Genomic DNA, 13351 nt, shown 5'->3' with positions numbered 1-13351 from the left:
GGCAGAGAGAGAGGGAGACACAGAATCAGAAGCTCCAGGCTCGTAGCTGTCAGCACAGAGCCTGATGCAGGGACTCGAACTCAAAAACCGCAAAATCATGACCTGAGGAGAAGTCAGATGCTTAACTGACTGAGCCACCCAGGCACCCTTATTCTGAGTGAGTTTAAAAGCCACTGGGAGGTTTTAAAGAAAGAAGTGTTCTGTCTTATTTATTTATTTATTTATTTATCTATTTGTCTATTTATAGTTTATTTATTTATTTTGAGAAAGAGAGAGGGAGAGGAGCAAAGAGAGAGAGAATCCCAAGCAGGCTCCATGCTGTCAGCACAGAGCCTGACATGGGGCTCAAAACCATGAACCGTGAGATCATGAGCTGAGCCAAAATCAAGAGTCAGATGCTTAATCGATCGAGCCGCCCAGGCGCCCCTGATTTATTTTTTTAAATGACAGCATTTTTTTTAGTTTATTTATTTATTTGGAGAGGGAAGGGAAGGGCAGAGAGAAATGAAGAAAGGGAATCCCAAGCAGGCTCCACACTGACAGCATGGAGGGGCTCGAAACCATGAACTACAAGACCGTGACCTGACCCAAAATCAAGAGTCGGACGACTAAGCAAATGAGACACCCAGGCACCCCTGATCACTGTTATTTCTATGCAGCAAATAGGGGAGCAAAAGTGGAAGCAGGGACACCACTTAGGTCTAGGAAAGAGATGTTGGTAGCTTGGGCTATGGTGGTAGTGGTGAGGGTTCTGTGTGGTCAGAGCACAAAGAACTGAGCCAGGGGCCTCTTCTATTGTAGGCGTTTGCCAATCTAGAGATGCTCCTTAAGTGAGGGTGGCAGGTGAGACAATGAGTTAGTGACCTGAAGCTACCAGAAAGGTAGACCTTAAACCCTGGATGACCTCTCTGTCTCTCTGTCTCTCTCTGTCTCTGTCTCACGCACCCACACCCACACACACACACACACACACACACACACACACACACAGGAAACAGTGGACAGGCAAGCAGTGCTTATGAGTGGGAACTAGGAACCAAAGAGATGGAGCTCCGTTGGAGCTGAGGACCAGCCAAAGGGGGACTGCTAGCGCAACACAGACCCTCTTCTGGAGAAGGGACTCAGAGGACTGTCCTCTGGAAATGGGGAAACAAACAAATCTTCAAACATCAGCTCCAGACTGCTAAGGCCTTCAGAGGAACCGTTACTGAGGTGAGATTTGAGTGAGGTGAGACACCCACAGAGGTTAGCAAAGCATGCAGGGACGCTTTCATCCTAAGGGGGTTTTCCTACTCCCAAGAGAAGCTCAGTTGCTTTTCTGGCAGCCTCATGGAGCTAGGAGTACAAAAGTTGGAATCTTATGGCCAACTAATCTTTGACAAAGCAGGAAAGAATATCCAATGGAATAAAGACAGCCTCTTCAGCAAGTGGTGCTGGGAAAACTGGACAGCGACATGCAGAAGAATGAACCTGGACCACTTTCTTATGCCATACACAAAAATAAACTCAAAATGGATGAAAGACCTAAACGTAAGGCATGAACCCATCAAAACCCTCGAAGAGAAAGCAGGCAAAACCTCTTTGACCTTGGCTGCAGCAACTTCTTACTCAACACATCTCCAGAGGCAAGGGAAACAAAAGCAAAAATGAGCTACTGGGACCTCATCAAAATAAAAAGCTTCTGCACAGCGAAGGAAACGATCAGCAAAACTAAAAGGTAACCGACGGAATGGGAGAGGATATTTGCAAATGACATATCAGATAAAGGGTTAGTATCCAAAATCTATAAAGAACTTATCAACTCAACACCCAAAAAACAAATAATCCAGTGAAGAAATGGGCAAAAGACATGAATAGACACTTCTCCAAGGAAGACATCCAGATGGCCAACCGACACAGGAAAAAATGCTCAACATCACTCATCATCAGGGAAATACAAATCAAAACCACAATGAGATACCGCCTCACCCCGTCAGAATGGCTAACATTCACAACTCAGGCAACAGCAGATGCTGGCAAGGGTGTGGAGAAAGAGGATCTCTGTTGCATTGGTGGTGGGAATGCAAGCTGGTGCAGCCACTCTGGAAAACAGTATGGAGGGTCCTCAAAAAACTAAAAATAGAACTACCCTATGACCCGGCAATTGCACTACTAGGCATTTATCCATGGGATACAGGTGTGCTGTTTCAAAGGACACATGCACCCCCATGTTTTTTTTTAATTTTTTTTGCACCCCCATGTTTATAGCAGCACTATCAACAATAGCCAAAGTATGGAAAGAGCCCAAATATTCATCGATGGATGAATGGATAAAGAAGACGTGGTATATATATACAATGGAGTATTACTCGGCTATCAAAAAAAAAAAAATGAAATCTTGCCATTTGCAACTACGTGGATGGAACTGGAGGGTATTATGCTAAGTGAAATTAGTCAGTCAGAGAAAGACAAAAATCATATGACTTCATTCATATGAGGACTTTAAGAGATGAAACAAATGAACATAAGGGAAGGGAAACAAAAATAATATAAAAACAGGGAGGGGGACAAAACCGAAGAGACTCATAAATATGGAAAACAAACTGAGGGTTGCTGGAGGGGTTGTGGGAGGGGAGATGGGCTAAATGGGTAAGGGGCATTAAGGAATCTACTCCTGAAATCATTGTTTCACTATATGCTAACTAATTGGGATGTAAACTGTAAAAAATAAAAAATAAAATTTAAAAAAATAGTAAGAAGCAGAATAGAAGGCTTGGAAATAAACCAAGTGCATACAACAATTTAGATTTTGGAAAGGTGGCATTTTGAAATCAGTAGAGAAAAGATAACATTGTCTAATTAAGGTGTCTGGAAAACTAGCTAACCAGTTGGAAAAATATAAATGATGTACTACCTCATTCCTTATTCCAAAATACATTGAAATGTATCAAAGATATAATAGAACCATAAAAATAGTGTAAGAAAAAAATGGGTGAGGCTTTTGTAAGTGTGGCACAAAACCAAGAAGCTGTAAGAGCAAAAAGACATAAATTCAACTACATTAAAATTTTTTTAAACGTGCAAAGCATAAAACACCATAAATAAAGATAAAAAAACAAATTGGGAAGATATATTTGCAACACATATGACAGACAAGAGTATTTATTTAATATAAAAAAGAATTCCTACAAATCAATAAGGCCAATAACACATTAGGAAAATAGACCAAGGATATGAGAATATACAAATGTAGAAATGTATGAAAGATACTCAGGCTAATTAATAACCAAGGAAATGCAGGGGCATCTAGGTGGCTCAGTTAGGTGTCTGCCTCTTGATTTCAGCTCAGGTCATAATCTCATGGTTTGTGAGTTCAAGCCCCACATTGGGCTCTGCACTGCTTGTGCTTCTCTCTCTCTCCCTCTCTTTCTGCCCCTCCCCTGCTTATGCTTACTCCCTCTCTTTCTCTTTCAAAATAAACAAAAACTTAAAAAAAAAACATAGAAATGTAAGTCAAAATATTTCATTTGACCTACCCATTAGGTTGTCAAAGATTTAACATATTGTCAATTCCCAGACTTGAGAAGGGTGCAAAGAAACTGTCACTCAACATTGATGAGAATATATATTGGATCAGTATTGTTGGAAAGCATTTTGCATATCTATAAACATTGCACATCTATTAATATTTTAAAGGTCCAAACTCTTTGATCTAGTCACTACACTTTGGTGAAGCTGTCGTATAGAATTACTTAGATGGATATATAGTAATGATCATTGTGGAATTATTTGTGAAGATGAAAAATTAATGAAAAACCATTAAATATAGGGCGCTGGTTAAATAGATCATGGTAGCCCATGTGGTAGAATTCTACATAACAATTAAAAGAATTAGGTAAGTTGCTATTATAAAATTTTTGAAACTTTTTAAAAAATAATAATCTTTATTTTTTGAGCAGTTTTAGGTTCACAGCAAAAGAGCAGAAAGGACAGAGCATTCTCATATATCCCCTGTCCCCACACGAGCACAACCTCCCCACAATTGTGGTACCTTATACCACAGCAGTACATTTGTTACAACCGATGAACCTACGTTAACACATCATTATCACCCAAAGTTCATGGTTTACATTATGGTTCATTCTTCATGCTGGACATTCTATGTATTGTATGGATTTTTAAAAGCAAGTGTGGAAATAAAGAGCATGATTTCATTTTATAAACAACTTTATATATAAATATATCTGTGTGTATGTGGTATGTGTGTGGATTTGTGTGTGTCAAATTTGAATGAGAATTGTCCTATTTTGGGATTTTAGCTGAGGTCCACTTTCTAAAAAATGGGCCGAGGACCAGCCAGGCAGTCCCTCCAGCATGCACAAAAATACAGAAGGGCTTCTTCAGCCATCATCCTTACCACCTCACCAAGTCCATATGAAGAGAAGGACAGAAATCTGAGGCAAATTCATTGACACACAAACAAGACATCAGATTCAGGAGTTAACAGACTACAGGCATTAACAGACTAAGGTGATGAATGTCATAGTTTTCCCATTCAAATGTGGGGGTTCCAAGGGAACCTCTCAGATGCCTCTCAGATGGCTCTTTTAAAATTTTGTTTTTAAAAATTTATTTTTATTTTTTAAAATTTATTTTACCTTATTTTTAGAGTTTATTTATTTATTTTGAGAGAGACAGAGATGGCCCAAGTGGGGGAGGGGCAGAGAAAGAGGGAGAAAGAGAATCCCAAGCAGGCCCCACACTGCCAGTGCAGAGCCCGATGCCCGGCTCGAACCCACGAAATGTGAGATCATCAGCTGAGCTGAAACCAAGAGTCCGGCACTCAACCGACTGAGCCACCCAGACCCTCAATTTTTTTTTTTATTTTTTAATATTTATTTATTTATTTTCAGAGAGAGAGAGAAAGAATATGCACTTGTGCCCGCGAGTCCGGCAGGGGGGCGCAGAGAGCGAGAGATAAAGAGAATCTCAAGCAGGCCCTGCACGATCAGCGCAGAGCCAGATTCAGGGCTCTAATTCATGAACTCTTGAGCGGAAACCAACAGTTGGCCGCTTAACTGACTGAGCCACCAGAAACCTCCCTCCCCCCCCCCCCGCCCCCCCTGTCTCCCGCCGCAGCTAAACCCTTCAAAAACTACGGTGGCCCCTGGGCTGCAGAAATTTGGAGACTGTTAATTTGAGTCCTCTGGGAAACAGGTGCTGAGAGAGAGTTAAGAGTGTCCAAAGCTTATTGGGTAGGTAACCCCTGGGAAAGATAAAGCAAGGGAAGGAGAATTGGACAGGGAAAACTTGAGATGATGATACACATTTCACACCTGTGAAGAGAAATGGTGGGGGTGCGGGTGGGGGGGCAGAACTGAGCAGGGAGAGCCTGCAGATGGTGATGAGGATAGGACACCGGTGAAAGCAAAGCGGGCAGAGAGTAGGACTGGGCAGAAAGAACCTGAGACCACGATGCAGATCTGACAAGGTTTCAGCCAAGCCAATGGTGAGCTCCAGAGCGAGGCTTGCCAGTTTTGTTTTTTTTTAACGTTTATTTATTTTTGAGACAGAGAGAGACAGAGCATGAACGGGGGAGGGTCAGAGAGAGAGGGAGACACAGAATCTGAAACAGGCTCCAGGCTCTGAGCTGTCAGCACAGAGCCCGAGCGGGGCTCGAACTCACCGACCGCGAGATCGTGACCTGAGCCGAAGTCGGACGCCCAACCGACTGAGCCACCCAGGCGCCCCGAGGATTGCCTGTTAAAGGAAGCACATGCTGAGCATAGAATGGACGGGTAGGTCCTAGTACCGCTGCCATGCTCAGTCTTTGGCTGGAGGATGCCATCCCCGAAAGAGCATCTTGGTTAAAACACTGCAGTGGATCCTGAATGAAGTCCAGAAGGAAGCTGCACTCAAGCTGTTGTGAAGTTGTCCCGCTTTCGGCAGGCAACCTATTGAGGTGAGGGGTCCCCAGCAATAAGAGTCCGTGGGGTATGCTGTCAGGGATAGGAACTGAAGGAAGGCGGCAAGAAATCAGCAAGAGAGCCCCGCGTGCAAATTGCATTACTGGGCGGTGTGGAGGTTTGAGGGGCATCTCTGAAGAATCCATGTAAGTGTCCTCCTAACCTCCACCTCCCCCAAAGCGAGTGTTTTGAATATCTGCCCCACGGAGGACATCAAGACCGGCCTATTTTGGCCAGGAGAGAGCGACAAAAGAAAGACCAGATAAGTGAAAACAAAAACAAAACACCAGAAACAAAATCCTCGTCTCTTTTTCTCTAAACTCCCCACCGCCGCCCTTACCCTAGAGGACCCAGAAGCAGCTGAGCGAGGGGGGAGAATGAAAGAGCAGTAGAGGTCAGTCTGGACCTGGGATGGGGGGGAAGACACTGGCCAGAGTGGTTGGAGACAAAGCTGTTTTGTATTTACACTCTACCCAGTTAAAAATATATGCATAGGTCTAAACATACATTGGAAAAAGTTCGGAGAGATACATATTGTTGTTTATGGTTATTACTAGGGAGTTAGGGGAAGTGAAAGGTGGAGCACAATTTTATGTTTTACTTTATATGCTTCTGTATGAGGTTTTTTTTTTTTTTAGACGTTTATTTGTTTTTGAGAGACAGAGAGAGACAGAGCATGAGCAGGGGAGGAACAGAGAGAGAGAGAGAGAGAGAGAGAGAGTGGGAGACACAGAATCTGAAGCAGGCTCCAGGCTGACAGCCCAGAGCCCAACGCGGGGCTCAAACTCACAAACCGTGAGATCATGACCTGAGCTGAAGTCGTTGTTTAACTGACTGTGCCATCCAGGCGCCCCCTGTACGAGTTTTGTTACATCAAGCACTACCTACTTTCAAAACGAACGAAAGTAAGTTAAATAAAACAAGTTGTTTGAAATAAACTAACTGAAAATTATTTCATTTAATTCCATTTAATTGAATGAATCTCAAGCAGGATAGACATAAAGAGAGCCACGACTACATACATCATAGTAAAATCAATTCATTCTTTATATTTTTGGGGTTTTTTTTAGTGACCGTTAAAAGGTTTATCCTCAAATTCTGGGAAGATGGCAGCTTGAACGAATGTCCCTGGCACACTCTTTCTACTCAATTCTGCTTGAGAATAACACAACAGCCAGGGTAGGCAAGGCGAGGGAGGCTGGAAGCTGCATCTAAGGCCGTATTTAAGATCCACTAAGTGGGGATGAAGAACCGATTCGAGCCAAGGTTGCACTCTTCTTGGGCAACCTCCAGATAATGACTAAGCATGGCAGGGGTGCCAGTGCCTGACCATTTTTGCCCAATGTGGGCGCTTCAAATAGGAGATCTTTGCTCTGGAGTTACTCCGTCGGTTGGCTGAAACTGGTCCATCACCTTAGAGCTGGGTGAGAGTCAACGGATAGTGGTAGAGGATGGGGCATATCTGTTGAAACCTGGGACAATGACACTGATTTTGTGGTTCTCTGAGAAAGTTCAGCCTATCCTTCGAAGCTTGGACCTGCCAGCCCGCTTTCCTGAGGTACGATGGGGGCTTGATTCAATGGTGGACCTCCAGGAAAACGATTCTGTTGGCCTGAGTTGCTTTTAGTCCTACGGTTAGAAGAAATTTCCACTTGCATTCAGGGAGACATGGGACAGAGAGGCTTGCTCCCTGTGCCTCACCAAAGGCATAATTGCTCTTCATGTAGTTTACCTCTGACCCACAAGAACAAAAACTGCTTCACCTTTCACCATTCGCTGGTTTACCACCGCTCAGGAGACCCTAATTGCCTGACCTGATTGCTAAGGAGTCAAAAATCACAAGCAGGCAAAGAGAAAGAACCCATTTAAGAAAAATTACTAACTAGAGGGAGGAAGACTAACTTGAACAATTAGCCAGGTGGCTCCCATTAGTGTAGAAAGGAAGAGTCGGAGTTATTAAATAATTAAACAAATTAATATTTGTAAAATGTTTCAAACAGTGCCTGGCACACACTATGCATTGTATACATGGTTGTCAAATAATGAACCATAAGAAAAAGCAGTGAGAACTCCCAAGGATGTGCAATTAGAGCACAAAACATGACACTGTAGAACTAGAAAGTATGGTTTTAGAATTTAAAAATTCCGTACACAAGCTGAAAAAGGGGACGGTCACTAACGCAGAGCCAAATTCTCATCTGGAAGATCAACTGAAAGATACATCTTTCAACAGAGAACAAAAATATAAAGACACAGAAATCATTAGGGGTAAGACACTTGGAAAACAGATCCAGGAGATTTGTCATGAAAATAATAGGGGCTCAGAAGGATAAAGTGGGGGGTACCCGGGTGGTTCAGTCAGTTAAGCGTCTGACTCTTGATTTCGGCTCAGGTCATGGTCTCACGGTTCTTGAGTTCAAGCCCGGCATTGGGCTTTGTGCTGACGGTGTGGAGCCTGCTTGGGATTCTCTCTGTCTCCTTCTCTCTCTGCTCCTCCCACACACACACTCTCTCTCTCTCAAAATAAATAAATACACTTAAAAAAAGAAGAAGAAAGTGAACATAAAGAAGGGAAGAAAGAAATAAATAATAGAAGAAAATTTCTCTGAGTTGAGGAAAGAGTATGGTTTGCAGATTGAAAGGGCTCACTGAGTCTCACGAATGATAACGAAAAAACACATGGAAACCTTTTCTTGTGACATCCTTGCATTCCAAAGATAAAGGGAAAATCTTACAAGGTTCCAAGCAGAAAGAACACTCTCTGGCTTCCCGCTGGCTTTGGACAACAGGAGGCACTGTGGATGGTTGGAGGCAGCGGATAGGGAGAAGCCAGAGTAATTCTTCACCTCCCTCTCTGCCGCAGGTAGCATCTCTAGCAGTGATTATAGCCCCTCTGTAGCCCCAGCTCCTACCAGACAGGCTTCCACTGGGTAACCCTGGCCCCTGGGCTCCCTTAAAACCACTTCCTGCCTTTGACTCCCCGGCCTGGGGGTAGTAGTTACTCTCCACTGTTCTTAACCTCTGGCTGCCCCTTATTGTCACCTTTTCGATTTACCAATTCTTCCATTACTTGTGTAATCCATTCCCTGTGTTTTTATCTTCCCTCTATTTTATTTATTCATTTATTTAGTGACCTCTACACCCAACGTGGGGCTCGAACTCATGACCCCAAGATCAATAGTCACATGCTCTTCCAACTGAGCCAGCCAGACACCCCGTATATTCCCTTCATTTGAAATACTCAGAGCCGTTTCTATTTTCTGGTTGGACTCTGACTGACACATTTACAAAGGCAAATAAACTAGGATTAGACTTTTAATCTATGACACGGAAAGCCAGAAAGCACTGGAACACTATCTGTAGAACACTATCTATAGTTGGGAGAAGAGAACTTCTGGCTAACAATCCTACGCAGGGCTGTGAAGGGCTGCTTCTAAAATGGCTCCCAGTAATCTTTGCCTCCTGGTGCTCACTCCCTTGTGTAATTCCCTCCTTTTTTTTAATGTTTGTTCATTTGTTTGTTTGTTTGTTTGTTTATTATTTAGATAGAAAGCCAGTGCAAGCAGGGGAGGGGCAGAGAGAGAGCAAGAGAGAATCTCAAGCAGGCTCCATGCTGAGTGGAGCTCAGATCCCACATTGAGTGGGGCTCGATCCCGCAAACCGCTATATTACGACCTGACCCAAAAATCAAGAGTTGGATGCTCAACCGACTGAGCCACCCAGGCGCCCCTAATTCCCTCTTCCTGCATGTGTGTTGGTCCTACTGACTTGCTTATCACACACAATGGAAAAAATGATGGCATGTCACTTTCATAATTAGGCTATGAAAAACTGTGGCTTCTGTTCTGCTTACCTTCCCTCTCTGGCTGTTCTTGTACTCTGATCTAGAGAGCCACCTGGCAAAGAACTGAGGCCCTCAGTCCAACAGCTTGGCAAGGAACTGGATCCTACCAATAACCATGTGATGGAACTTGGAAATGGATCCTGTCCCAGATGAGCCTTGAGATGAGACCGCAGCCCCAGCCGACAACTTTGCAGCCTGTGAGAGACCCTGAGTGAGCACTTTGAAATCTTATGAGAGACTGTGAAGTAGATGACTCGGTTAGGCCATGCTGTTCCTGACCCATGGAAACTGTGAGATCAGAAATGTGTGTTGCTTAAGTGGAGTTTTATTTTTTTTTTACGTGGAATTCAAGATTAAAAGCAATAAGCAATACAAAAGGCACATAAATTGTTCAGCCTTTCATGAAGAGGTGAGCCATAAACCTTTATGTACTTAATTGTTACAGCAGCTTAAGATTTAAAGCAAAACTCTTAGAAACACAAGATTTTGACAAAAACCACAACCACGATGTGGGATTATAATATACCTCCTTTGGAACTTAACTGATCAAGTACACAAAAAATAAGCTAGAAAATAGATAAGTTGGTTAATATAACCAACAAGCTCAATGTATGACTATATATATCCATATGCATCTACAAATGTAATTATTTTCTCTTTTAAAAGTTTATTTATTTTGAGAGAGAGAAAGAGCAAGAGATAGCCAGAGAGGGAGGGAGAGAGAATCCCAAAGAGGCTCTGTGCTGTCAGCATGGAACCCAACATGAGGCTCAAACTCACGAACCATGAGATCATGACCTGAGCCGAAATCAAGAGTCAGATGCTCAACTGACTGAGCCACGCAGGCGCCCCTAAAAATGTAAATTATTTTCTAATGCCCATTAATTGTGTGTATCATCACAGAGGGAAAACTTCATAAATTTAAGAGAATTTCTTTTTTTTTTAATCTTTTATTTATTCATTCATTTATTTTATTTTATTTTATTTTATTTTATTTTATTTTATTTTACAAAGAGTGCAAGTGGGGGGAGGGGCAGAGGGAGAGAGAGAGAGAGGGAGAGAGAGAGAGAGAGAGAGAGAGAGAGAGAATCTTAAGCAGTTCCATACTCAGCATGGAGCCCACATGGGGCTCGATCCCACAACCCTGGGATTATGACCTGAGCCAAAATAAAGAGTCGGATGCTGAACTGACTGAGCCATCCAGGAGCTCCGAGAAGGGATTGTGGAGGCTGCATTTTCTCATTATAATCCAGTGAAATTAGAAATGAATAATAAAAGATGACCAAAATATCTTCACTATCTAGAAATCGAAGAACATCAGTTTAATCCTCGATTAAAGAGGACGTAAAAACAAAATTTATAAAAATGTTAGGAAGTAACAAAATGTGAATATACCAAAACCTATGGGATCACCTAAAATTTTACTTAGAAGATTTACAGCTTTAATATTTTATTTTTTAATGTTTATTTATTTTTGAGAGAGAAAGCACAAGCAGGGGAGGGACAGAGAGAGAGGGAGACACAGAATCCGACCCAGGCTCCAAGCTCTGAGCCGTCGGCACAGAGCCCAACACGGGGCTCGACCCCACAAGCTGCGAGATCATGACCCGAGCTGAAGTCGGACGCTTAACTGACTGAGCCACCCAAGCACCCCACAGATCTAAAGCTTTAAATCAGGAATCGCAAAAGTGCTCAGCGTCTAGGTAGGTGAGGCAGATGTGGGAAGGGGCTAGATGTAAAAGTAGAGGTGGGGCCTATGGAGAATTAGAAGGTCCATGACTGCCCTAAAAGCAATGAAGTCCACCAGTTTGTGATTACCCATTTCAATGCTGTCACTATTGAAACAGAAACAAAAGAAGATGCAAACTAATGTACTAAAAGCACAATTGCAAAGCTGCAAAATTATCTAAAAGAAAACATGAACCGAATTAATAAAGATAAGCTCGGGGTGCCTGGGTGGCTCACAGGTCTGTGAGTTCGATCCCCGCGTCGGGCTCTGTGCTGTCAGTTCAGAGCCTGGAGCCTTCTTCGGATTCTGTCTCCCTCTCTCTCTGCCCCTTCCCCACTCATGCTCTCTCAAAATATGAATAAACATTTTTAAAAAATAAAAAAAAAATACAAAGCTCAAACTAGTGAAATAGAAAATTGTTGCAGGTTGGGTTCCCTGGGAAACAGATGCCCGGGAGTGAAGGATCCAAAAGGTTTCCTGAGGAGGAACATGTGTGAAGAAAAGGGGGCAGGGCATGTTGTTAGCAACGCAGATGTGACAAAATCTCTGCCAGCTCATCGGGGAGCTCCATAACGAAGACCACCCATTAGAAGGGTCCCGCATGGGGCAGAAAAGCCTATGCCCCAGTACCACCACCTTGCCCGGTCATTAGCACTGAGCATCCCAAGAGCAGTGTGATCCTCAAGTCAAAATCCCAGGTGGATTCTTAAGGTACTCACAGCTGGTGGCACACCTCGCAGCTGGGAAGTTAGACCTTTCTTTCTTTCTTTCTTTTTTGAAAATTTTTTAACATTTATTCATTTTTGAAAGGCAGAGAGAGACAGAGCGCGAGTGGGGGAGGGGCAGAGAGAGAGGGAGACACAGAAACAGAAGCAGGCTCCAGGCTCTGAGCTGTCAGCACAGAGCCTGACGCAGGGCTCGAACTCACGGACCACAAGATCACGATCTGAGCCAAAGTCGGCCACCTAACCGACTGAGCCATCCAGGCACCCGTAGTCCTTTCTTGAAGTGGGGTCTGACTGGTGCCTTTCAGCCACAAAACCCATAAAAAGTGGTATAAAAAAGTTAATAAAGGCTCGATAAAATGAAATGCTGGCTTTAAACAAATTAGTTCAATTTATTAAAGTTTCCACCATTTTTGCGCGTGTGCACGAGCTACAAAATTGTTCTGCAAGTGGAATTTATGTGCAGAAATCTGCAGAGAGTGGACATTTAGGATATGTTGAATGGTATCAGGTAAAAAGAAGTAGCATTCAAATACCCGCCTTCTGCAGTAGGGCCTCTAAATCCCTCATCTTTTTAAATCAAACTTTCTTTTTTTTTAAATTTTTTTAAACTTTTATTTATTTTTGAGAGACAGAGACAGAGCGTGAGTGGGGGAGGAGCAGAGAGAGAGGGAGACACAGAATCCGAAGCAGGCTCCAGGCTCCGAGCCGTCAGTACAGAGCCCGACGCGGGGCTCGAACCCACAAGCGGTGAGATCAGACAGGAGCTGAAGTTAGACATTCAACTGACTGAGGCACCCAGGTGCCCCATTTAAATCAAACTTTCAATGCCAGGCTTCCACTGCCCTGTAAACAAGAAAGCCATTAAAAAAACATGTGTTATCAATTCTCGTGTGTTTATTTTTTAAAAATTTACATTTTTAGATGGAGATCAAGGTCTTCATTTTTTTTTTTTTTTTTTTTGATTGGCATCGTGTGTCAGGACTGCCAGATCAAAATTTGGGTTGTTTCAAATATCTTAGGTATGTATTCAACTAGTAGCTCTCTACAATTATTTGTGATCAAGATAGAATTTCTTTTTTTTAAGGTTATTTTATTTATTTATTAT

General features: G+C 42.9%; 1 long non-coding RNA gene across 1 annotated transcript in view; it reads right to left on the bottom strand.

Annotated features, from left to right (window-relative positions):
• Window positions 1-13351, bottom strand: part of LOC123595004 — a 71613-nt gene that overhangs the window by 56128 nt on the left and 2134 nt on the right. The gene's annotated exons all lie outside the window — the stretch shown is intronic.

This window comes from Leopardus geoffroyi, chromosome X, assembly GCF_018350155.1.
Source record: "Leopardus geoffroyi isolate Oge1 chromosome X, O.geoffroyi_Oge1_pat1.0, whole genome shotgun sequence".
In the NCBI taxonomy this organism is placed as follows: Eukaryota; Metazoa; Chordata; class Mammalia; order Carnivora; family Felidae; genus Leopardus; species Leopardus geoffroyi.
This window is presented reverse-complemented; position numbering and strand designations above follow the sequence as displayed.